We start from the raw sequence: 24689 nt of genomic DNA, 5'->3' as shown, positions 1-24689 counted from the left end.
ATGGATGCTACCAGACTAACTAAACTAGTAGTGGAATTCTACGAAAATCGAAGTAAAGCTAAATTTGAGACAATAAAATGGATTGCTGCTATAAAAGAGGACATGAAAGAGGCAGATATAAAACAAGATGAAATTCAAGACAGAAAATTATTTAGGCAAAAAATTCATGACTGGGTAGTTGGTCAAGCTGAAAAACCAAAGAAAACTGGAACCACATGGTCTGATGAAAGGAAAAGAGCTCATTCCGAGAGAATGAAAACAATTTGGGCAGAGAGAAAGTCTAAAAGAAAATAACTGAATGCCCCGTGATTGTACTTTGCGTGGTCCAGTAGGGCCCAAACGTGAATAATAATAATTAAGAACAGATTGCTTACAACTACTAAAATAATTCCAAGAAATAGTTAACATAGATTCATTGTGCTATTTAGCAATTTCTGGAGTTTCTTTGACCATATATCGAACTAAATATTTACCTAACAGAAAAAGTGTTGAACTTGATAAAGCACAAAAGGAAAAATTATAGTAAATAATCTATTACTTAGTTTAATAGTTTAAACAACAATAATATTCAACATGCTCTTAATGGGGGTGCAGTAAATATACTGGAAAATGAAAATTATGTAAAACTGATTCTTTGTATCAAATATAATTTTGCTGATGCTATGAAACTGAAAAAAAAGGAAATATTTCTGAAATGGCATAGCCAAAAATTTAAATAAAACTCTGTGTTCAGTATGAAGAAAGAAATTAACAAATACTGTAATTCTGATATAAATATATTAAGAACAGATTGCTTACAACTACTAAAATAATTCCAAGAAATAGTTAACATAGATTCATTGTGTTATTTAGCAATTTCTGGAGTTTCTTTGAAAGTAGTCGGCTTTGATAAAGAAATCAATAACGTTTATCAATACCATGGCTGTTTTTGGCATGATTGTAAAAGATGTTTTGAAACTGAAACGATTAACAACAAAAATCGAGAATGAATGGAGGATTTAATGAACAAGAAGTCCAGAAATATAAAATTCTGGATGTAATTTATTGCAGATATGTGAATGTAATTGGATTAACTCAACAGAAACTTAAGAGAGTATAACAGTGACCTGCAGTTGTCGAACCACTGAATACAAGCGATGCTATTTATGGTTCCATACATATGCAATGAAACTAAGAGCTAAAGGAGATAGTGTTAAAATGAAAGTAAGATATATTCATATGTGTAATCTGTATCCAGGTGTACAATAATATCATTATTATGCTGCATGTCAAGTGACAAATATATATAAGCCAAGATATTGTCCTAGAAAATGGTGTGGGCTTGTAAAGTAGTGGCCCCTAAAGAACTATATCGCCTTTTTTTTAACTGTGTGGGTGAACATTGATAAAAATGAAGTACTGTTATTATTTTGAGAGAAATATTTCATTTCTAATATAAAATATTCATTACAAAACTCTTTATAAACATAATATAGTATGTAAGATGTGTATATTTCTATTGTCTATTGTCAAATCACAAGTTATGAAAGATGTTTATATTTTATTAATAGGATTAAGTAGGAATGATTAATATTTGTCACGTTGGAAATAATCATGGCAGCAGGGAATGTCTACACCAAAGTATTGTTGGCAAGAGAGACCGCACATTGATATAATTTTACAAAGGGTGGGAGAGACAGCATATGGATACATACGATGGATGTACATGGACATCAGCTAACTATTATCATAAGAGGAACTAATATTATTGAATTAATTTTTTGAGAAACTCAAGAGTACTGAAGGTATGTTTGCACATTGATAGTTGTAATATTATTGTAAAAAGTAAGTCCCATTTGAACGTTTGTAAAATCATTTCATTCAGAATATAATTAATTTTAGCCAGCAATATTGTATTACTGATTATAATCCATCTCAAAAACCATCGATGTAAAACTTCGCAAAATTTTATTATTATCAAGGAATTAGGTAACTTCAGCCAAATTCATGAAAGAATAATGTCAGCTTTGCTATTAAAGAATAACGTCAGCTTTGCTATTAAAGAATAACGTCAGCTTTGGTAATAAATACAGCCACTTAATACGACAGCCCAGTGGCAGCTAATATAGTAAAACAGAGTAAGTATATTCATGTGACAATCCGATGTAGTAGTCAGATGGCGATCCAGTAACAGTAAAAATGGTAAGGAACAATTTTGGGTTATTGCATTTAATGACTGAGGGCCAGACTAAACATTCTATGTTTCGTCGAAATAATCAGAAAATCACTTTTAATAAGCAGCGTTTATATTTGTATGCGAAGATTGAGAAAGAGAATTATTTTCAAAGGGAAGATTTCGTTTGTTATTACTAAGCAAAAGGTAGAAATCCTAAGGGAAGGTTTCATAGGTTACTGTAAAAGGGATGTTTGCGTAACAAAAGAGATGTAAAGGAGACAGGAAGGCTTCAAATATAACTAATTTAACTGAACGTAAGGAAGTATGTGCTTTATACACATGCCAAGAGCACTCAACATACCCACTTACTACTTACTTGGCAGAATCAAAACCAATAATGGCGATCATTAACAGTATTCAAATGAGCAAGAAATATGTATTCAGAATTTAGAGCTCAATACTATTGAACACGTAACCTATACAGTGAGTTCAAATCAAGTCTTGTGTACTTTGAGAAATGGGAGTACTCACAAAACAAGAAAAATAAGTTCAATAAACATGTGTCAAGAAACGCATATTTTCTGAGATAAACATGTGGCCTATGTGGCATTTGGTAGCAGATATCAGCACAGCCATTGCCTTGGCACTCCATAAAATCTGTCAGCAGGATAGTATGATGTCTTACAGAACTATACCCACAGTTAGTTGCTCTTCAGTCAGTTGAGTTGCGTTGCAGGCTGTGTTAGTTTTCGTAATGTTTGTGTGCCTTATTCTAAAGTACTGTCAACCCTAGCTATGTATCATGGTGTTTTTCCCTGTTCCAAACGAGGATTCACTAATTTATTTATTGTTATTGCGCTGTTTGTACTATGGGACTTAACATGTGAGGTCATCAGTCCCCTAGAACTTAGAACTACTTAAACCTCACTAACCTAAGGACATCACACACATTCATGCCCGAGGCATGATTCAAACCTGACATGGAGGAGTGTGTGCTACGTTTGGTGGAAGAAACCCCTGGGACCATTGTGGGATGATTAGCAATAGCAAAACGTGTGTCTCACTCTCTTCATGAACAATGGCTGTATCCATATAGTGCGTTCAGGCCCTAAGAACATGGGATCATCATGGCAGATGGCAGCTTTGTCAGTGGTTGTTTGAGAAGTGTGTTGTAGATCCACTATTTACAGTATGTTTACTGATGAGGCAGGATTCACAAGACATGGTGTTGTGAATTGACATAACCAGCATGTATGGACACATGTAAATCCCCAAGCAAATCAGGGAAGAGGGCCTCAGCACCAATTCACAGTCAAAATACATGCAGCCATACTTGGCAATAGATTAATAGGGCCTTACAAGCTACCACAAGGTTAACTGGGGTGCACTATCTGGACTTTCTCATTGACACAGACATTTCACGACCGCTGATTGGTCGTGAGGAGGTGGGGCAACATTGGCCTCCTCGTTTCCCAGACGTCAATCCTCTAGACTTTTGGTTATGGGGACATTTGAAGAAATTAGTCTATGCTACTGCAATCAACGTTGTGTGGACATTAGGGGTTGTATCTTCAGTGTGTGTGTCCTAGCAGGTACAACAACTGGGTATACTTCAAAGGGTGTGTCGTTGCTTGCACTGGAGAGCAGAGGGGTGCATTTTCAGGAATAGGCGCCATGTTGAACACCTCCTGTAAACGAGTGTTTATCTCATGAAGTATGTGTTTCCAGACCTTGGACTTATCTGAGAAAGTGCGCATTTCAACTCCCATGTTTGCTGGTCTTATTTTTCTTGTTCCTATGAGCGCAAACTCGGATTGCGCAGGGATGGGGAAGGAAATTGGCCGTGCCCTTTCATAAGAACCATCTTGCAGCGATTTACGGAAATCTATAAAAACTTAAAATTGGATGGCCAGACGCAAGTTTAAACTGTCGTCCTCCTAAATGGTAATTCTGTGTACTGACGATTGTGCTATCTCGGTCGGTACCTCCCTTCTAGTGCCCATTTGTATATCTGCTAGCACCTCTGTGACAAAAACCACAAAAATAAAAAAAGGACATCTAAACAAAATAACAGTGACCATTGAAATACTGAAAATAAACTATAAAAACCATTAGAATCCCAAAAAAAACATTTCTGCTATAACGTTTTGAAATTTGATCCGGATTCTACACACCAAACTATACACTAATTGATGTATCACATCGCAGATGCAAGAAAGCGGTGTGGAACATCGTTGTAAAGTGGGCGTGTCCTTTTGACTTTTGTAAGTCATCAATGTGCACATCAGAGAGGGAGAGAGGGGGCAAGTTATAGTACTGTTAAGCAATCTTTGGTCTTGTCGTGGCACAGTCTTTGCCTCTGGGCAGTCTGATGCGTTTTTGGTTGAAGTGTGATAGGCGATGAACGTATTTGGCAGTGCTGTGTTGACTGCTGATGGTATATGTTAAATGAAGGAAGATTTATTTTGAAGGACAGCAAGGGCATATAAGAAAAGAAGTTTGAGATAAGACTGCAGTGAAGACTGTGTGAAGATCATGAGAAGTTTTATTTTGTCTTTTTGAATACATACTTCAATCTAAAGTAGTCGTCTTGGAACATCATTTCTAGGAACAGCTACTATTCCCAGCACACTGTTTATCACTACCATCAGCACATTGCTGCGAAAATTGCTTTTGTTTATTTTCTACATTCCAATAGCTAATACGTTTAAAACGAATTTTTTTTCAAAGAGCAGAGTTTCCTGCGCTGCATACCAACCACAGACCAGTTTTACAGACCACAACGCTAGTTCTGGGTCGCACATGTTCCCCAACGTAACGAGGGCGGACTTAATGGGAACTAAAAATTGGAAATCACGAACCGGCAGCACTGTGAGAGGAGAAGCAACGCGCACGGCACGGAGCAGCAAGAAGGACGCACTCAAAACCCGGCAACAATTTTTTTTTCCGCAGCGGAGAGCCCCTTTGTAGTTGAGTCAAAAGCCGCTGTAGCGGGTGAGCTCTGCCCCTGGACGAGTGGTCGGCCGTGTTTTATTTGTACTCGTAACAACGTCACAGCAGCGGGAGCGCGAGCACGCGAGGAATGCTGCCGTCGTAGCACTGTGCGGGGGAAAACGAGAAAAGGACAGACAGAGACAAAGAGAGAGAGAGAGAGAGAGAGAGAGAGAGAGAGAGAGAAAGAAGGGGAGAGGTCAGCGGGGCTACTGCGCCGGCGCCATTGTGTACCTCGAGCAGGTCCCCAAGTAATTAAAACTCGATCGCAAAAGTCAATCGGACCGGAGCTCATAAAAGCGGGAAATTGCTGCTTTGGTCGCTGCGTTTGTCAGGGAAGCCAATCCTCGGCGGCCCTTTGACGAGATCGAGGCAGCAGGGCCTGCCTGCCAGACCCTTAAATATCGCAGAGATCTGCGGGCGACGCGTGCCCGCAGGAATTTCATTTCTCCGTATCCGCCGGCCTCGGGACGCGGACGAATAATGTAGGCAGTGCAGCAATACAGAAACTCGTAGACGAAAAACCTCCATTTTAAAGATTTTCTGTCAGTAGACATGAACCACCGTACCATACGGTATGACGAGAAAGGAACAGCTAATTACCACTGAAAACATGACGTATGTAAAACACATTGTCTTACTGCGTTGGAGTAAGGCGTTCATCATCAAATGGCTGCAGTACATTTATCATACGAAATGACGTCGATATGTTCAATGTTTCCAGTATCATGATGCCTTACAATGTAAAAAAAAATAGTTATTTGAAATTAAAACAAAGACAATGTGTTAAGCAACGAAACAATGTATAGCACAATTTCTGACAGTAAAATGCTACTAGTTAATTCCGAAAACCTACTTCACAATGTAGGATTTTAAAACACATTCTCTCATTGGAGAAGACTTATTGTCCAATTGCATAGTACTTATCACTTCAGACACAATCGCATATTATGATAAAAATCAATAAACGGTTACAACAATACATGAGCACCTTCAGATTCTACGATATGGAAAGAATAAAATTATGGAGATGACCAACGTCTGGCTGAAATGGATTGCGATTGTTGTCGTACTATGTGATAAAAAGAGGTCTATAATGTTAATTAGTTTATCATTGTGGCACAGAAAGAAGAAAGTAATTTAAAATGGACAAGTACCGAAAACAATGTAATGTATTGTAGGAATCTGTGGTATTGTGCTAGAATGGTATCCATATTAGTTCAGAAGTTATACTAGTATAAGAAAACATCGGAAAAGTTACATTATTAGCTCTCTAAAAGTGTTTGCATTTCTTTAGTTTGCTACTTTTTGTCGTATATGCTATTTCGAGACATCATATCTCTTCTACTATTATGTGTCAGCATTGTAATTTTTACAGTACCATCACGCCTTAGAATGTAAAAAAAAAAGTTATTTTAAATTAAAACAAAGACAATGTGCTTAGCAAAAAACGATGTGTATATGTCACATTCTCACAAAGACTTTGTATCAGTTCATCGCGAAAACATACTTCACAATATAAGTTTTAGGAAAAAAGCATATTGTCTGATTGGAGTATATTTACTGTCGAATTACATCCTGCTTATCGGTGATTATCACTTGAGACACAGTCACATAGTATGATAACAACAAAAATCGGTTTTGACAATAAATTGGGCATCTTCTTACTTTACCATAGCAAAAGAATAAAATTGTGAAGATGGCCAACGTCTGACCGAAACAGGTTATGATAGTTGTTATAGTGTGTTATAAACGAGGTCTAAAATGTTAATTCCTTTATCATTGTGGCACAGAAACAAGAGAGCCATTTAAAATGGGTAGTGCCGAAAACAATGTAACGTACTGTCGGAATCAGAGCTACTGTGTGTAGAATGGTATCTATATTAATTCAGTAGTTATACCGGCATAAGAATACTAGACTATTAGCTCTGTACAAAGTATCTGTATGCCTTTACATTGCTCCTTTCTGTCACATATGCCATTTGGAGACATATGTCTTCTACTGTTATCCTTGTCAGCATCGTATTTCATGCTAAAACGTAAACATTTTATAACGTCTCTCTTTACTGCACGTTCGCAATGAAGTACATCGCATGCCGGGTGACGGTGTGCTCTTATTGCACAATTCCTCATTTTTGGTTGTTATACGTTGAGATTTTGCCATAATAATAACAATGTGTCTCTGTGGCCTAGTGTAACTCTTTCTACAGGACGCCTCTTTAGCGACTTGCTCCTACTCTACCCAGTTAAGCAACCTGGAAAACAGGACCTACTACTTAATGGAGAATCTGGACGACTCTACACATCATTGAGCGATGAAGGTTAGATTAAAAACAGACAGAGAACATCTGTGGCCCGACGGAGATACATTTCGGCGACCCCTCGATTTCCAGACACGCGACACACGCTTCACCTTTAGATCACTACGTTTTGTTGTTAAAGCACTATACAGCTTTGGCCCGAAAAAGAAATGGAAGAAGATTTGGAACTCAGGCAAACCCAGAAATTTTAGCATTTGCCAATATCTCAACGAAAAAGATGGAAGCTTTCAAATTCACTACAAAACTATGGCATGGAAATTTTTCCCTTAATCTACAAAAACTCTGCTTTAGGAATAGTTTTGTTTAAACGTTTTCGACGCTGGTCGGGTTGTTTGTGTTTCAGCAGATGGATAAACGGGAATAACGAGCCTCCGTGAAGTCCTTTTATTTGGTACGCTTTGTGGCCAACGGAGATTCATCTAAAATTGGTGAAGGTTAGTAAGCAGACTGCGAAAGTTTGCAAGCACACTGATTTTTCGTTTTCAAATTCTGTTTAATGTATTACACGTGAAGAATATTCTGGAACTACATCCTCAAATGAAAGCATCGAAAAAGTGCTTAACATGCTGGAAGATCGATGGTTAAAACATGTTGATGCAGCAGACGACATAGTTTTATGACAAGTAATAGTAAGGCGTTATTTACGTGCAGAATAAACTACAAGGTAGCAAAGGCAATATGGGTCACACACTTGCTTGAAACCAATCGAGAGCAAAAGCAAAAATGAGTTTCTATGAACAGCCCGAATGCTTTCCGAGAATACAATTGATACATGTACATTTAAATTTAATCCACTCTGCAGTTCAGAATTAAGTGCCTGGCAGAGGGTCCATCGAACAACCTTCAAGCCCTTTCTCTACCATTTCATTCTCGAACAGCACGAAAAAAGGGAACACTTATATCTTTCCCTGTGAGCGCTGATTTCTCTTAATTTATTGTGATGAGTGTTTCCCTCTATGTAGTTGAGCGCTAACAAACTATTTTCTGATCGGGGGAACAAGTTGGTGGCGAAAATTTCGTGAAAAGATATTGTTGCTATGTTTAATGATTGCCACGCCAATCGAGCATCATATACGTGACACTCTCCTCCCTATTTCATCGCAATACAGGACAAGCTACCCTTCTTTGAACTTTGTCGAAGTCCTCCGTCAATCCTATCTGATACGGATCCAACATAGCACAGCTGTACTCCAGGGGACAAGCGTAATGTCGGCAGTCTGTGTAGTAGCTTTGTTGCACCTCCTATGTGTTCTGCCAATACATCGCACTCTTTGGCTTGCTTTGCTCACAAAATTTTGTGTGTGATGTGTAGAGTCTTGTATCGTGGGAATCAAGGGAGAGGGCGTTGTTTGGTGGCCAACTGCACACGTGGATTGACAGGGTTCTATATTTACATGAACACGACTCCATGGCAGCGGCGAAGGCTTCTTTAGGAGTCTGTTTTGACCACTGGAAAATCGCTGAGGCAATAGCAGCACGGCTGGTGAATGTGCGGCCACGGAGAGTGTCTTTCACTTGTTGGAAAAAGCCAAAAGTCACTAGGAGCCAGGTCAGGTGAGTAGGGAGCATGAGGAATCACTTCAAAGTTGTTATCACGAAGAAACTGTTGCGTAACGTTAGCTCGAAGTGCAGGTGCGTTGTCTTGGTGAAACACAACACGCGCAGCCCTTCCCGGACGTTTTTGTTGCACTGCAGGAAGGAATTTGTTCTTCAAAACATTTTCGTAGGATGCACCTGTTACCGTAGTGCCCTTTGGAACGCAATGAGTACGAATTACGCCCTCGCTGTCCCAGAACATGGACACCATCATTTTTTCAACGCTGGCGGTTACCCGAAATCTTCTTGGTGGCGGTGAATCTGTGTTCTTCCATTGAGCTGACTGGCACTTTGTTTCTGGATTGAAAAATGGCATCCACGTCTCATCCATTGTCACAACTGACGAAACGAAAGTCCCATTCATGCTGTCGTTGCGCGTCAACATTGCTTGGCAACATGCAACACAGGCAGCCATGTGGTCGTCCGTCAACATTCGTGGCACCCATCTGGATGACAGTTTTCACATTTTCAGGTCGTCATGCAGGACTGTGTGCACAGAAGCCACAGAAATGCCAACTCTGGAGGCGATCTGTTCAACAGTCATTCGGCGATCCCCCAAAACAATTTTCTCGATCATGTCGTCAGACCGGCTTGTGCGAGCCCGAGGTTGATTCGGTTTGTTGTCACACGATGTTCTGCCTTCATTAAACTGTCGCACCAAAGAACGCACTTTCGACATATCCATAACTCCATCACCACATGTCTCCTTCAACTGTCGATGAATTTCAGTTGGTTTCACACCACGCAAATTCAGAAAACGAATGATTGCACGCTGTTCAAGTAAGGAAAACGTCGCCATTTTAAGTATTTAAAACAGTTCTCATTCTCGCCGCTGGCGGTAAAATTCCATCTGCCTTACGGTGCTGCTATCTCTGGGACGTATTGACAATGAACGCGGCCTCATTTTAAAACAATGAGCATGTTTCTATCTCTTTCCAGTCCGGAGAAAAAAAAATCGGAGGCCTTAGAACTTGAATGCACCTCGTATGTGTTGTGGTACAAGCTGTTCTGCAATAGTCGTCTTGCAGGCAACATCGGTAATTTTGCCATAACCTAAGCCTGCTCTGCAAATGGATGACAGACGCTAGCCTAGAATGAGTCAGTGAGAACGACTGGGGTAGTGCGTCACTGACTATTCACTGAGACCCTCCAGTCAGCGGCGGCGGCATGAATACTTGCAATCGAGAGGGCGTTGCCGGCGTGTTGCTTGCGAGTCTGTCTCTGTCCTCTCTCGTGATAGCCACGCTTGATCCTGCTCCTACTATCGATCTTCTCGCTACATATTTGCCGACTGGGGTGCTGGCGACAGCTTATGCCAGCACGTGATCGTTCTGATGTAATTCGTTCATACTGAAATTCCTATGTATTTCACTAGATTAGATTTTAATTTATCCTGTAATGGAAAGTTAACGGATTTCTTTTAGTACAGGTGCGAATAACCTCATTCCTTTCATTATTTAGAGCCAATTGCCACATTTTGCACCATAGAGATACCTTGTCTGCTCGTTATCCTCACTAGTTGCGTCATTTCCAAAAGAACAAACACCACATATAAAAATAAACATCTACTATTCGCCAAGCGTTCAACGTATTATAAAGTGAAACTCTGTCTACCGACTTGACAGAAAATCCTAAGAAATTTTCGTCTTATGTTAAACTAATAAACTTATGGAAGCCATCTGTACTAACACTCAGGGACCATAATGGCACTGAAACAGAACACAACACAGAAAAGCCTGAAATACAAAACGTGAATTTCCAAGACTGTCTCACAGAGGAAGATCGCACTGCAGTACCTCCTCTAAATTGACGCATCGGTGATAAAATGACTGATAATGAAATACCCGGGCATGGAATAGAAAAGCATCTGAAATTAATCAACAGAGGGAAGACCGCTTCGATTTTACAGAGAGTTCGACATAGAGTTTAGTCCTCCTCCGGCAGCAGTGTACCCCATGTCTCTGGAGAAGTGTTCCTTATGATTTGGAAAAGGATACGTCAATCCCGTCCTCAAGAAGGGTCGTCAAATAAACGCAAAGCTATAGGTCTGTCCGCAGCTCGTGGTCGTGCGGTAGCGTTCTCGCTTCCCGCGCCCGGGTTCCCGGGTTCGATTCCCGGCGGGGTCAGGGATTTTCTCTGCCTCGTGATGACTGGGTGTTGTGTGATGTCCTTAGGTTAGTTAGGTTTAAGTAGTTCTAAGTTCTAGGGGACTGAGGACCATAGATGTTAAGTCCCATAATGCTCAGAGCCATTTGAGCTATAGGTCTACGTTTCCGACGTCGGTTGGCTGTAGAATTTTGGAACATGTTTTACGCTAGCGCAATACGACATTTTTGGAGACCGAAAATATCCTGTACAGAAATCCACATGGGCTCAGGAAACAACGATCTTGTGAAACCTAGCTCGCTGTATTCGCCCAAGAGGCCCAGAAGGCGGTAGACACCGGCGCCCAGGTAGTTGCCGTATTCCTTCCGTAAGGCATCCGCACCTTCGCCTAATGAACAAAATACGAGCTTACGGAATATGTAACCAACTGTGTAACTGGACTGAAGACTTTTTAGCAAACAGAACACACCATGCCGTTCTCATTAGAGAGAAACCTTTGGACATAAAAGTGACTTCGGGTCTATCGCAAGGGAGCATTATGGGTCTACTGGCACTCCGTCTTCGGCCCAACGGGATCATCCGACCGCCGTGTCATCCTCAGCTAAGGATGTGGATAGAAGAGGCGTGTGGTCAACACACCGCTCTTCAGGTCGTCATGACGGTTTTCTGTGACCGGAGCCGCTACTATTCGGTCGAGTAGCTCCTCAATTGGCATCACGAGGCTGAGTGCACCCCGAAATGGGTCCATTACTTTTCATAATACATACACTGAGGCGTCGGACCTCCTTTCGCCCGGTGTAGTGCAGCAACTCGACATGACATGGGCTCAACAAGTCGTCGGAAGTCACCTACAGAAATACCGAGCCATGCTGTCTCTATAGCCATCCACAACTCCGAAATTCTTAACGGTGCAGGATTTCGTCCGCGAACTAACCAGTAACTTCTCCATTATGTCCCATATATCTTCGAGAGGATTCATGTCGGACGATTTGGTTGACCAAACCATCCACATTAAGGGTCCAGATTCTTCTTCTAACCAATCGCCAACAGCTGTGGCCCCCTTCCACGGCACAGTGTTATCCATAAGAATTCCATCGTTGTTCGCCAACTGGACAGGGGAGTGTCATAGGACCGTTGCTATTCACAATATACATAAATGACCTGGTGGATGACATCGGAAGTTCACTGAGGCTTTTTGCAGATGATGCTGTGGTGTATCGAGAGGTTGTAACAATGGAAAATTGTACTGAAATGCAGGAGGATCTGCAGCGAATTGACGCATGGTGCAGGGAATGGCAATTGAATCTCAATGTAGACAAGTGTAATGTGCTGCGAATACACAGAAAGATAGATCCTTTATCATTTAGCTACAAAATAGCAGGTCAGCAACTGGAAGCAGTTAATACCATAAATTATCTGGGAGTACGCATTAGGAGTGATTTAAAATGGAATGATCATATAATGTTGATCGTCGGTAAAGCAGATGCCAGACTGAGATTCGTTGGAAGAATCCTAAGGAAATGCAATCCGAAAACAAAGGAAGTAGGTTACAGTACGCTTGTTGGCCCACTGCTTGAATACTGCTCAGCAGTGTGGGATCCGTACCAGATAGGGTTGATAAAAGAGATAGAGAAGATCAAACGGAGAGCAGCGCGCTTCGTTACAGGATCATTTGGTAATCGCGAAAGCGTTACGGAGATGATAGATAAACTCCAGTGGAAGACTGTGCAGGAGAGACGCTCAGTAGCTCGGTACGGGCTTTTGTCAAAGTTTCGAGAACGTACCTTCACCGAAGAGTCAAGCAGTATATTGCTCCCTCCTACGTATATCTCGCGAAGAGACCATGAGGATAAAATCAGAGAGATTAGAGCCCACACAGAGGCATACCGACAATCCTTCTTACCACGAACAATGCGAGACTGGAATAGAAGGGAGAACCGATAGAGGTACTGAAGGTACCCTCCGCCACACACCGTCAGGTGGCTTGCGGAGTATGGATGTAGATGTAGATGTAGATGTAGACATTCATGAATGATTCCAACCAAGTAGTTGAACATCCAGAGGACGCATTCCATTCCATGTAAGCACCATTTTGGAGCCACCACCAGCTTGCACAGTGCCTCTTTACCAACTCTGGTCCATGGCTTCGTGGCGCTTGCGCCATAAAATCGGGCCTCGTCTGGCAAGTTCACAGTTTTCCTATTCATCTCGCGTCCACCCGATATGGTCACGAGCCCAGCAGAGGCACTGCAGGCGATGTCGTGCTGCTAGCAAAAGCACTCGCGTCGGTCGTCCGCTGCCATTGCCAATTAACACCAAATTTCGCCTTAATTTTCTAAACGATACGCTCGTGTTTCGTCGCACATTGATTTCTGGATTATTTCACGCAGTGCTGCTTGTATGTTAGCACTAACTACGCAAACGCGACTGTTCTCTGTCGTGAAGTGAAGGCCGTCGGTCACTGCGTTGTTTCGTGGTGAGATGTAACGCCTTAAATTTGGTGTTCCCGGCACTCTATTGACACTGTGGATTCCTAAATGGAGTGCCCCATGCGTCCAGTTCCAGCTACCATTCGGCATTCCAATTCTGTTAGTTTCCGTCGTGCGAACGTAAAAAGTCGGAAACCTTTTCAAATGAATTACCTGAGCACAAGCCCTTTTATAACCGGTGTACACCTTACTACCGCTGTGTGTATATGTGCATGACCTCTGTCACTTCAGTGTGTAAATGGCACAGTAGACAACATCGAAAATTCCTCAAGGCTCTTCTTGGATAATGCTGAAGCTGAAACACATTCGGGAGTATTATCTTGAACTAAGTTATCTCAGCAAAAAGATTTTAAACTCCAAAAACATTACAGCAAAGGGTATTTTAGCTGAAAGAGTGAAACATGAAAGGAAAAATAACATAGAAACCAAATATGCTGGAATAGCATGGAATGTGGTCTGGAAAAACATCAGTAGTGATGTTCTTTCGTCTGACGTGAGAACAGCGTGCTACAAGGTAGTCAATAACATCATCAGCACTAATGAGCGTCTCTTTGCCATCGGTATAAGTGACACAAACCTCTGCAGCAAATGCAACCTCGTTGATAGTGTGCCTCATCGTTACACTTGTGGAGATCGAATTATCAACTGGAGGTGGACCAGGGAGAAAATTGCTCAAATAACAAGAACTTCAGCAAACAATGTACCGACTAACATTTTCTTCAGACCAGAGGAAAGTTACTACCCTCAGGCAAAAAATAACGCAGTGATTTGGTTAATGGGCAAATATACAAGTTATGTTTTTAACAATATTGGGAGCGATGAACATATTGAATACAAGATGTATATGGAAAATGAATTCGAGAAAATACTCAAATATCAGAATCACAGTAAGAAATATGGTAACATGCTCCGAATTGTCTTCAACCGAATGGGTGTAGGTTAGGAACTGGATTTCTAGTAGAGAGGGAATGGATTGGGTCACTTTCCCGACCCTAACCTCACCTGGAAGTCACACATGAAAAATAAATCAGCAGTACAGCAGATACAAGAATATGGCGAGAAACATATGGTGTCTGATATAAAGGAAGATCTTGAACTCCCTATAGATGCGTTTAGAAGGCTGGAACTGACAAAAATTACAAGGCAGTGAAATATTTTGCGATGTCGCTGCTCCGGACTTCTCTTCTGTCCATGTAATTAACCCTGGAAGGAACACACATCAAGGATTTACTGAATGATTAATTTGGGTCTGGGAAATGATGATGAGGAACCGGCTGCAGAAGAAGAAAATGTGCATGCTGAACTGCCACCAGTTGAAGGTGACAGTGAAGGTGCTAAATTGTGCTACTGCTAAACACTCATTTTTTGAATGCTGAAATTTATGACTGCAATTATCTGTCACCTTATTTATGTCATTTCATTGTAGCCATTTTTGTTACTGTTTTTGGTGAATAAAAAAAAAATTGCAGACGGCTGACGCTTGGTCCAGGGAGTGGTAACAGAACCTCGACATAAACAAATGTAACGTATTGCTTGTACCCAGACAGGAATACCTGTTACTATATGATTAATTGATTGCATGACATACGCAAGAAGCAGTTGCTTTCACAAAGTATCTAGGATTATGCGTACGGAGTGATTTAAAGTGGAACGACCACATGAAACCAGTCACAGGGAAGGTAGATGCCACACTGGGATTCAACGGAAGAATCGCCAGAAGATTTAGTACATTAACAAAGAGATCATCTTGGGATCTTGGGCATACGTTTGTTTAATGATTTCTCTAGTTTTTTACCAACAAGTATGGCCGACATTCTTAACCATCCATTGGCGGTGACACACTGCAGTCGAGCCGGTGACTGGCGGTTCTCAGCCCTGAAGTCTACGCGGAGCGATTTCCTGGTCAGTATCGCTGTAGATCCTGAAGGGTTTCTTGCTACGGTCGATCGTTGCGGCACAGGCCTCCTGATCGGTTTAATTTAATGTTTCTTCATCGGTGTTAAAACGATTGTCGTGTTTGTGAATTTCAATTTCTCCCCTAAACAGACAGGCCTGGTAACACTTCACGACTCGTCAAAAAGTGGCGACTACAGCTACGTTCTGTTATCGAGCTACAATTAGCGGTCACTTCGCCACTTAGTCACAGTGTCGGGGAAACGGAGACAATCTGCGTCGGAATGTCGACTCCACGACTAATTGCACAGTGAAAACAGGTGCTCGACATCAGACACAGGCCGTTGAAATCTACTTCCAGAATAAGTTCACTCTTCAAGTAATCGTTAATCTGTTTGTCTTTTTCGTTCTCCTTGCTTACTGTCTGATCAAATGTATACGGGTACCTATTAATGGACATTAGTACGGTCTCTGTCCATCCTTCGCCTTTATGACTGCGTTAAGTCTAATGGGAACACTTGCAATGAGGTTTCTGAATGTCTGTGGAAAAAAATGCAGCCCATTTTCTACAAGAGCCCTAAACCAGAGAAAGCAGTGATGTCGGATGCTGGGTTCTGGCAGGATATCTATGTTCTAACTCATCACCAAGGTTGTAACTAACCTATTTCTACGAGATATTACGTAATGATTAGGGTCACTACCGACTCTAACCATATGACTAATTAAATTTTTGGCCGAGTCGGAAAAATAAATTAATTTGATCACAGGCCAAAAACTCATAAAAATGCATACGCTGTGATATCGCTCATTGGGGATACGATGTAATTAATAGTATTGCGCGTTCACTGTTCACGAGAATCAAACATTCAAAATAAAATAGAAAATGCATGAACACTGTGCATAAGGTCAGCTCCTAGGAACACACCTGAAAATAAGACCTAACGTAAAGCATTTGTTTTAAAATAAAAGGGGAAAATAATCACTGGACCTGTGCGTAAGGAAACGCATTGGATGTGATAACGGGAAAGGTACGAGGTGAGTGTTCTAGGTGCAAAACCGTAACCTCGGAATACAACAGAAAATTGTGGAAAAAGTCATTTATTCCTAAGATATGGATGTGAGGCATGTACACAATTCCTGATAATATGAATCCCTGAAACATTAAAGAAAAGCAGCTATACATTTACCGTTATAATCTACACCTAAAATCATTGGTGTGAATCATACATACAACCGCTGTTGCCTGATAACTGATCGCAATAACTCGTGAAACGGTACACGTTTCGCAGGAGTATTGTTATCCACAAACCACGGCTCCACAGATGCTCATTTATTACAGAGTGCGTTGTCACACTGATACAATCAATTATAACACTCACCATCACCCAACAGTTCCCTGTACACAGTGCTGCATCCTCCCGCATTTTGTTAATCACAGTAGATGGACCACACACCAATTAGAAAACACACCCCAGTACCATAACATCATATCCTCCGTATTTTATTGTTCGCTCTACACTTGATGGCAGGTAACTTTCACGAGACGTTCGACAAAACCCAGATCGTTGCACGGGACTACCACAAAGCATAGTGTGATTCACCACTCCAAACCACTCGTTTCTCGTTATCCACTTTCCAGTAGCGCCGCTCTTTTCACCACCTCAAGCACTGCACAGCACTGCCTGCAGACATCTGTGACTTAAGAGGAGCTGATCGTCCGTTGCACCCCATTCTTCATAACTTCCTACGCACGCTCTTTGTGCTGGCAGAACTGCTGGTAGCGCTTTGGAACTCGCGACCAATTTCGTGTGATTTTTGCGATCACTCTCCACAGATCTCGATGGTCCCGGTCCGTTAGAACATGGAGTCTGCCTGGTCATACGAGGTGCATTCAAGTTCTAAGGCCTCCGATTATTTTTCTAATTAACTACTCACCCGAAATCGATTAAACTGGCGTTACTTCTCGACGTAATCGCCCTGAAGACGTACACATTTTTCACAACGCTGACGCCATGATTCCATGGCAGCGGCGAAGGCTTCTTTAGGAGTCTCTTTTGACCACTGGAAAATCGCTGAGGCAATAGCAGCATGGCTGGTGAATGTGCGGCCACGGAGAGTGTCTCTCATTGATGGAAAAAGCCAAAAGTCACTAGGGGCCAGGTCAGGTGAGTAGGGAGCATGAGGAATCACTTCAAAGTTGTTATCACGAAGAAACTGTTGCGTAACGTTAGCTCGATGTGCGGGTGCGTTGTCTTGGTGAAACAGCACACGCGCAGCCCTTCCCGGACGTTTTTGTTGCAGTGCACGAAGCAATTTGTTCTTCAAAACATTTTCATAGGATGCACCTGTTACCGTAGTGCCCTTTGGAACGCAGTGGGTAAGGATTACGCCCTCGCTGTCCCAGAACATGGACACCATCATTTTTTCAGCACTGGCGGTTACCCGAAATTGTTTGGTGGCGGTGAATCTGTGTGCTTCCATTGAGCTGACTGGCGCTTTGTTTCTGGATTGAAAAATGGCATCCACGTCTCATCCATTGTCACAACCGACGAAAAGAAAGTCCCATTCGTGCTGTCGTTGCGCGTCAACATTGCTCGGCAACATGCCACACGGGCAGCCGTGTGGTCGTCCGTCAGCATTCGTGGCACCCACCTGGATGACACTTTTCGCATTTTCAGGTCGTCATGCAGGATTGTGTGCACAGAACCCACAGTAATGGCAACTCTGGAGGCGATCTGTTCAACAGTCATTCGGCGATCCCCCAAAACAATTCTCTCCACTTTCTCGATCGTGTCGTCAGACCGGCTTTTGCGAGCCCGGGGTTGTTTTGGTTTGTTGTCACACGATGTTCTGCCATCATTAAACTGTCGCACCCATGAACGCACTTTCGACACATCCATAACTCCATCACCACACGTCTCCAACTGTCAATGAATTTCAATTGGTTTCACACCACGCAAATTCAGAAACGAATGATAGCACGCTGTTCAAGTAAGGAAAACGTCGCCATTTTAAGTATTTAAAACAGTTCTCATTCTCGCCGCTGGCGGTAAAATTCCATCTTCTGTACGGTGCTGCCATCTCTGGAACGTCTTGACAATGACCGCGGCCTCATTTTAAAACAATGCGCATGTTTCTATCTCTTTCCAGTCCGGAGAAAAAAAAATCGGAGGCCTTAGAACTTGAATGCACCTCGTATTTCACTGTTGTTGTTCTTCCGTGTTTCCACTTCACAATCACATCATCATCATCACTTGACTTGAGCAGATTTAGAATATTGAAGTGTCCCTCATGGATTTGTTACTCGGGTGACATCCAGTGACTAGTCCACGTTCTCTCCTGATCGATCCATTCTACCGTTACTGCTTGTCTAGGGAGAACAGAATACGCCAAGCATCTTTTTACACTGGTCTGCGTCTGTACATCTGCATCTACATCTACATAGATACTCCTGAAGCCACGATACGCTGCGTGGCGAAGGTTACCTGTACCACTACTACTGATTTCCTTTCCTGTTCTCTAGCAAATAGAGCGAGGGAAAAACGACTTTCTATATGCCTTCATATGAGCCCTAATTTCTCGCATCTTATCATCGTGGTCCTCACGAGCAATGTATATTGGCGGCAGCAGACTCGTTCCGCAGTCAGCTTCAAATGCTGGTTCTCTAAATTTTCTCTAAAGTGTTTCTCGGAGAGAACCCCACTTTCCATCCAGGGATTCCCATTTCAGTTCCTGAAGCGTCTTCGTAACACTTACATGTTGTTCGAACCTACCGGTAACAAATCTAGCAGCTCGCCTCTGAATTGCTTCGATGTCTTCCTTAAGTCCGACGTGGTACGGATCCCAAATACTCGAGCAGCACTCAAGAATAGGTCACACCAGCGTCCTATATGCTGTCTCCTTTACAGGTGAACCACTATTTCCTAAAATTCTCCCAATAAACCGAAGTCGACCATTTGCCTTCCCTACAACAGTGTTCACATGCTCGCTCGACCTCACATCGTTTTGCAACGTTACGGCCAGAGCTGACTTCACTTGACTCGACTGTGTCAATCTGGACACTAGTAATACTGCATCCGAACATTACAGGCTTGTTCTTTTTATCTGCTTTAACTTACATTTTTCCACATTTGCTGCCACCTGCCATTCATCACACCAACTGGAAATTTTGCCTAAGGCATCTGGAATTTTCCAACAGTCACCCACCTTCGACACCTTAGAGCACACCACGGCATCATCAGCAAAGAACCGCCGAACCATTTATGTATATAGTGAACGACAGCAGTCCTACCACACTTCCCTAGGGCACTCCTAACGGTACCCTCGTCTGTGATGAACACGCCGCGAGGACACATACTGGGTTCTATTATTTAAGAAGTCTTCGAGCCACTCACATGTCTACGAACTTCTCCCATACTCTCGTACCTTCTTTAAATTCCTGTAATAGGGCACTGCTTTCCAAAAATCAATAAATATGGAATATGCCTGTTGCCCTTCATCCATAGTTCGCAATATATCATGTGAGAAAAGGGCAAGTTGAGTTTTGCACGAGCGATGGTTTCCAGAACCATGCTGATCGGTTGACACAAAAGTCTCAGTCTCCAGAAAATTTATCATATTCTAACTGAGAATATGCTCAAGGATTCTGCAGCAAACAGAAGTTAGGGTTATTGGTCTGTAATTTTGCTGGGCCGTTCTTTTACCCTTCTTATACAGCGTGAATCAAAAGAATCATCCGATTGAAAGAAATCATAACTGTCATATTATTTGAGACATGTGCTTGAACAACGCACTGTTGGAAAGAGCAACATCTCGAGTTTTACATGGTTCCAGCTAGGAAGCAGCAGTGTGGGCCGACTTCAGTTCTAGTAAAAAATGGTACTGGGCCGCAAGAAACCGTTTTGTGTTCTACGTTTTGCCCATTGTGGATCGGTAATAACTTTTCAGCGTGACTTTCGTACTAGATGTGGTGTGGATCATGCTACAGCACAGAGCATTAGGCGGTGAGATAAACAATTCCAAGATTCAAAATGGTTTAAATGGCTCTGAGCACTATGGGACTTAACATCGGAGGTCATCAGTCCCCTAGACTTATAACTACTTAAACATAACTAACTTAACGATATCACACACATCCATGCCCGAGGCGGGATTCGAAACTGCGACCATAGCAGCAGCGCAGTTCCGGACTGAAGCGCCTAGGACCGCCCGGTCACAGCGGTCGGCAATTCAAAGAAACAGGTTGTTAATGTAAAGGCAACTCTCCGGGCCTTCCCCGAGTGTCTGACACAGAAGTCGAACGCATCCGCCATAATTTCACAAGGAATCCGCAGAAATTGGTTCGCCGTGCGGCTCGACAGCTCAACATGCCCCCAGTGTCCGTCTGGCGTGTTTTGCGTCGACCTCTACTCATGAAACCATACAAAATTTAGCTGCTGCAAGATCTTCCTGAAGGTGACAAACAATATGTGGAGTTCTCTAATTTCGTTCGTGGCAAGATGGTGGATGACAGTTTTCTTCCACGCTTAGGGTTTAGTCAGGAGCAGGCGCGGCTCGTGGTTTCTATACTGGGGAAGGCTGCGGCTTTTATCAATCGAAGCCAATATAGACCTCTGGTTACGTTACAGATTAGTCTGACATAAACGACTAAGAATTCAGGGGGAGGGGGGTGGGCAGATCACTCTCTACCCATGATTTTACGTACTGTGTCTTCTATAATCAGGTATTTATTAAATATCATTAGAAGCTAACTTCGAGTTAAAATCTTTGGTTAGTGTTTTTATACGTCATGATTACATTTTCTGACACTTTGCAGCAAATCATATGGAAAGACGCGTTTCGGAGAGATCTTTAATGCGATGAATGTTAACTTTGCGGATGCTTAATATTTTTGGTGTTTTCAGTTCTAAATTTAAGGCGTTTATTGTAGTTTACCTCCAAAGCTCGAAGTTAAATGTTTTTCGCTGGAATTATGTTTTTTCACCTTTGCGTGAAAATTCTTTAAGTCAGTGATACCAGTTTCAGTCCAGGCACTGTCAGTACTGCTTGTACTAAGACAGGTGAAACAGAAAAATGCATTTTTCACTTCACAACCACACAACCACTCAGCTGCATCGTACATTGCTCTATTAAAACTGCGTTTGTATCCATGCCTAGATTTGCACAGTTTCTGTTCTTGATTGATCGTTAGATCGGGTCTGGGTGCACCAAGTTCTTTCACTTGCATCCTATGGCCGTGTTCCAAGTTTTTACCTATTAAATTGCTCACTGAATTCATATTGCGCTGGTTTCACAAGCAAGTAAAACTCACTAAAATCTTGCAAAATACACTCCGAAAAAGAAACTTGCTAATATCACACGATATCAACAAAAGCAGTCAGCATCAGCAAGCAAGGAAAGTAAAGTCTCGGGACAAATTTCGCGCGCTTTGTCCTCTAATCACTTATGAAACTCTCGCTAGATGGCAGTACTGTTGTTACGGTTAGGGAGCCTGTAGTTACGGTAGTCTAGTGCACTCTGGCGGGATATTTGCAAACTTCTTCGAAATGTGGATAAAATAGCCAATGGTAGAAACAAAACAACAATGTAAAACGTTATCAAAACAATAATACTAAACGTCGATTAATGACGCATCGAAGCGTAGTAGAGATGTGCAGAGACAGAGATTTGATAGCGAAGTTTCGGCTACTCTGCATTCCTTTATTACATAGATAGTGGAACGTGAAAAACGTGTGGTGGTTGGTATGACACCCTTAGGCTGCAAGCTCTGAGCCTTCGGGTCGCCCATAAAGAGCGGTACTATGTAGAAGCCACGCCCCCAAACCGCTACTACATGCAGCTTACTGACGTTCCAAGGCGCAGCCTAAACGCTACTAACAAAGTTCGGAAAACATCTATCGATACAAACAGTTCCAAAAACGTTGACCGTCGTTATTTTAATCGGAATGGGAAATGTGCGAAATTCTTCCTCATTATTTAAATTTTGTAATATGTTCTTGCGAAATTTACTTTAAAATATATTTTGGGGCGGCTCCGCCTCAGAGCCTTTAATTACGAGCCGCGCCTGGTCAGGAGGCAACATTTGTCACAGAGTGATGTACTTCCGGCAGGTGGGAGACTGTTTGTTTACTCTTAGGACAGTGTATATTTGGCGTGTTGTATTGTATGTTCTGTGCCTATGAAATAAAAAGTTGTAAGACTGCTAATCGCTGCTCTACTGTGATTCAAAACATTCCATTTCAATGGAAAGGTGAACCATCATAATGTGAGAAAATGGGGTGTGGAACAGCCACGTGATGTTGTACAACATCAGAGGGGCTCTCGAAAATTTAATGTGTTTTGTGCAGTTTCATGGGAAAAGGCGTACGGTCCTCTTTTCCTTGCCGAGAACACTGTTACAGGAAGCACATAACTCGATACGCTTTATTTTCCCACAGTTGGAGACCGATTCGAACGCCTTTATTTACCAACAGGATGGCGCACCGCCACACTGGCGTCTGGAATTGCAGGACTTTTTAAATCAAAAGATTACTGAACGACGGATCGGTCGAACTGGAGCAAATGATTCAGCCTTACATTACTGGCCTCCAAGGTCATCGGACATGACTGTATGTCATTATTTCTTGTGTCCGCCCCAGTAGCTGAGTGGTCAGCGTGACGGATTGCCGTCCTCCGGGCCCGGGTTCGATTCCCGGCTGGGTCGGAGATTTTCTCCGCTCAGGGACTGGGTGTTGTGTTGTGTTCATCATCATTTCATCCCCATCCGGCGTGCGGGTCGCCCAATGTGGCGCCGAATGTAATAAGACCTGCGCCAAGGCGGCCGGACCTGCCCCGCGAGGGGCCTCCCGGCCAATGACGCCAAACGCTCATTTCCATTTCCATTATTTCTTGTGTGGGGTTTGCAAAAGACTCTGTTTATGTGCCTCCATCAGCAACAACAATGAATGAACTGAGACATCGTAGAACAGCAGCTGTGGAAGCTGTAACTCATGACATGCTCGCTGCAATGTGCGAACTGTAGTATCTTGGTTGCCACTGTAGTGCCCTTTTACCTTAGGAAGCAAGGGAGGCCGGCCGGAGTGGCCTTGCGGTTCTAGGTGCTACAGTCCGGAGCCGCGTGACTGCTATGGTCGCAGGTTCGAATCCTGTCTCGGGCATGTGTGTGTGTGATGTCCTTAGTTTAGTTAGGTTTCAGTAGTTCTAAGTTCTAGGGGACTGATGCCCACAGTAGTTAAGTGCTGAGAGTCATTTTATGAAGCAAGGGAGAGGATGTTGCTATGGGTGGCCAGTATCCTCTTTCTTCAACAGAAATGGACACGTGGATAATACGGTTTTTTATGTACATGAACTGGGGATATGGACTTAACTGGAAAGGAGTCCATCTTCGTGGTACAAGCTCATCTTTAATAGTCCTCTTGCAGTCAATAGAGGTAATCATAGTATTAAAAACTCTGATGGTCGTGATATGTCACTAACCTGGCCGCTGTCTACTGTCGTAGCCCGAGTGAGTCAGTGAGCTAATAAATGAGGCCGTCCGTTCAGCGGCGGTAGCTTAAATATTTGCTGTCGAGAGGGTTTTGGCGGCCTGTTGCCTGTCAGTGTGTCTCTGGCCTCTCTTGTGACAGGCGCGCTTCATTCAGTTCTCACTATCAATACTCGCGCTACATCTTTGCCGACCGGCGTGTTGGCGACACCTTACGCCAGCACAGGAACAATTTGAATACTGAATTGGCATATGCTGTGCATCTCAAGAGGGGCATATTGAATAACTATGAGAAGGTATAAAAATTTTTTTTGAGTTTCCCATTCATAAGAAAAAATCACTGTGAATATTTATTAATTTCAGAAACGTAGACCTTCCAAATTGGATGGTACTTTTTCGTACACCCTGTATATTGGAGTAACCTGCACCTTTTTGCAGTCGCTTGCGACTTTGTGCTGGGCAAGAAATTCACGATAAATGAAAGCTAGGTAAGGGGCCAATGCTCTAGAGTACTCTTCGTAAAATCTAACTGGGAGATTGTGCGATCTATTCTGCAGAACATAGGGATAATGGGATCCTTTCTATCAGCTGGTGTATGTACAGACGACGGGCGCAAATTGAAGCATCATTCACTCGTGTGAGTTAGCTCTAGCAAA

This window comes from Schistocerca cancellata, chromosome 5 (assembly GCF_023864275.1).
Source record: "Schistocerca cancellata isolate TAMUIC-IGC-003103 chromosome 5, iqSchCanc2.1, whole genome shotgun sequence".
Taxonomy (NCBI): Eukaryota; Metazoa; Arthropoda; class Insecta; order Orthoptera; family Acrididae; genus Schistocerca; species Schistocerca cancellata.
The sequence above is the reverse complement of the archived record's forward strand: the minus strand, read 5'-3'. Positions refer to the sequence as shown.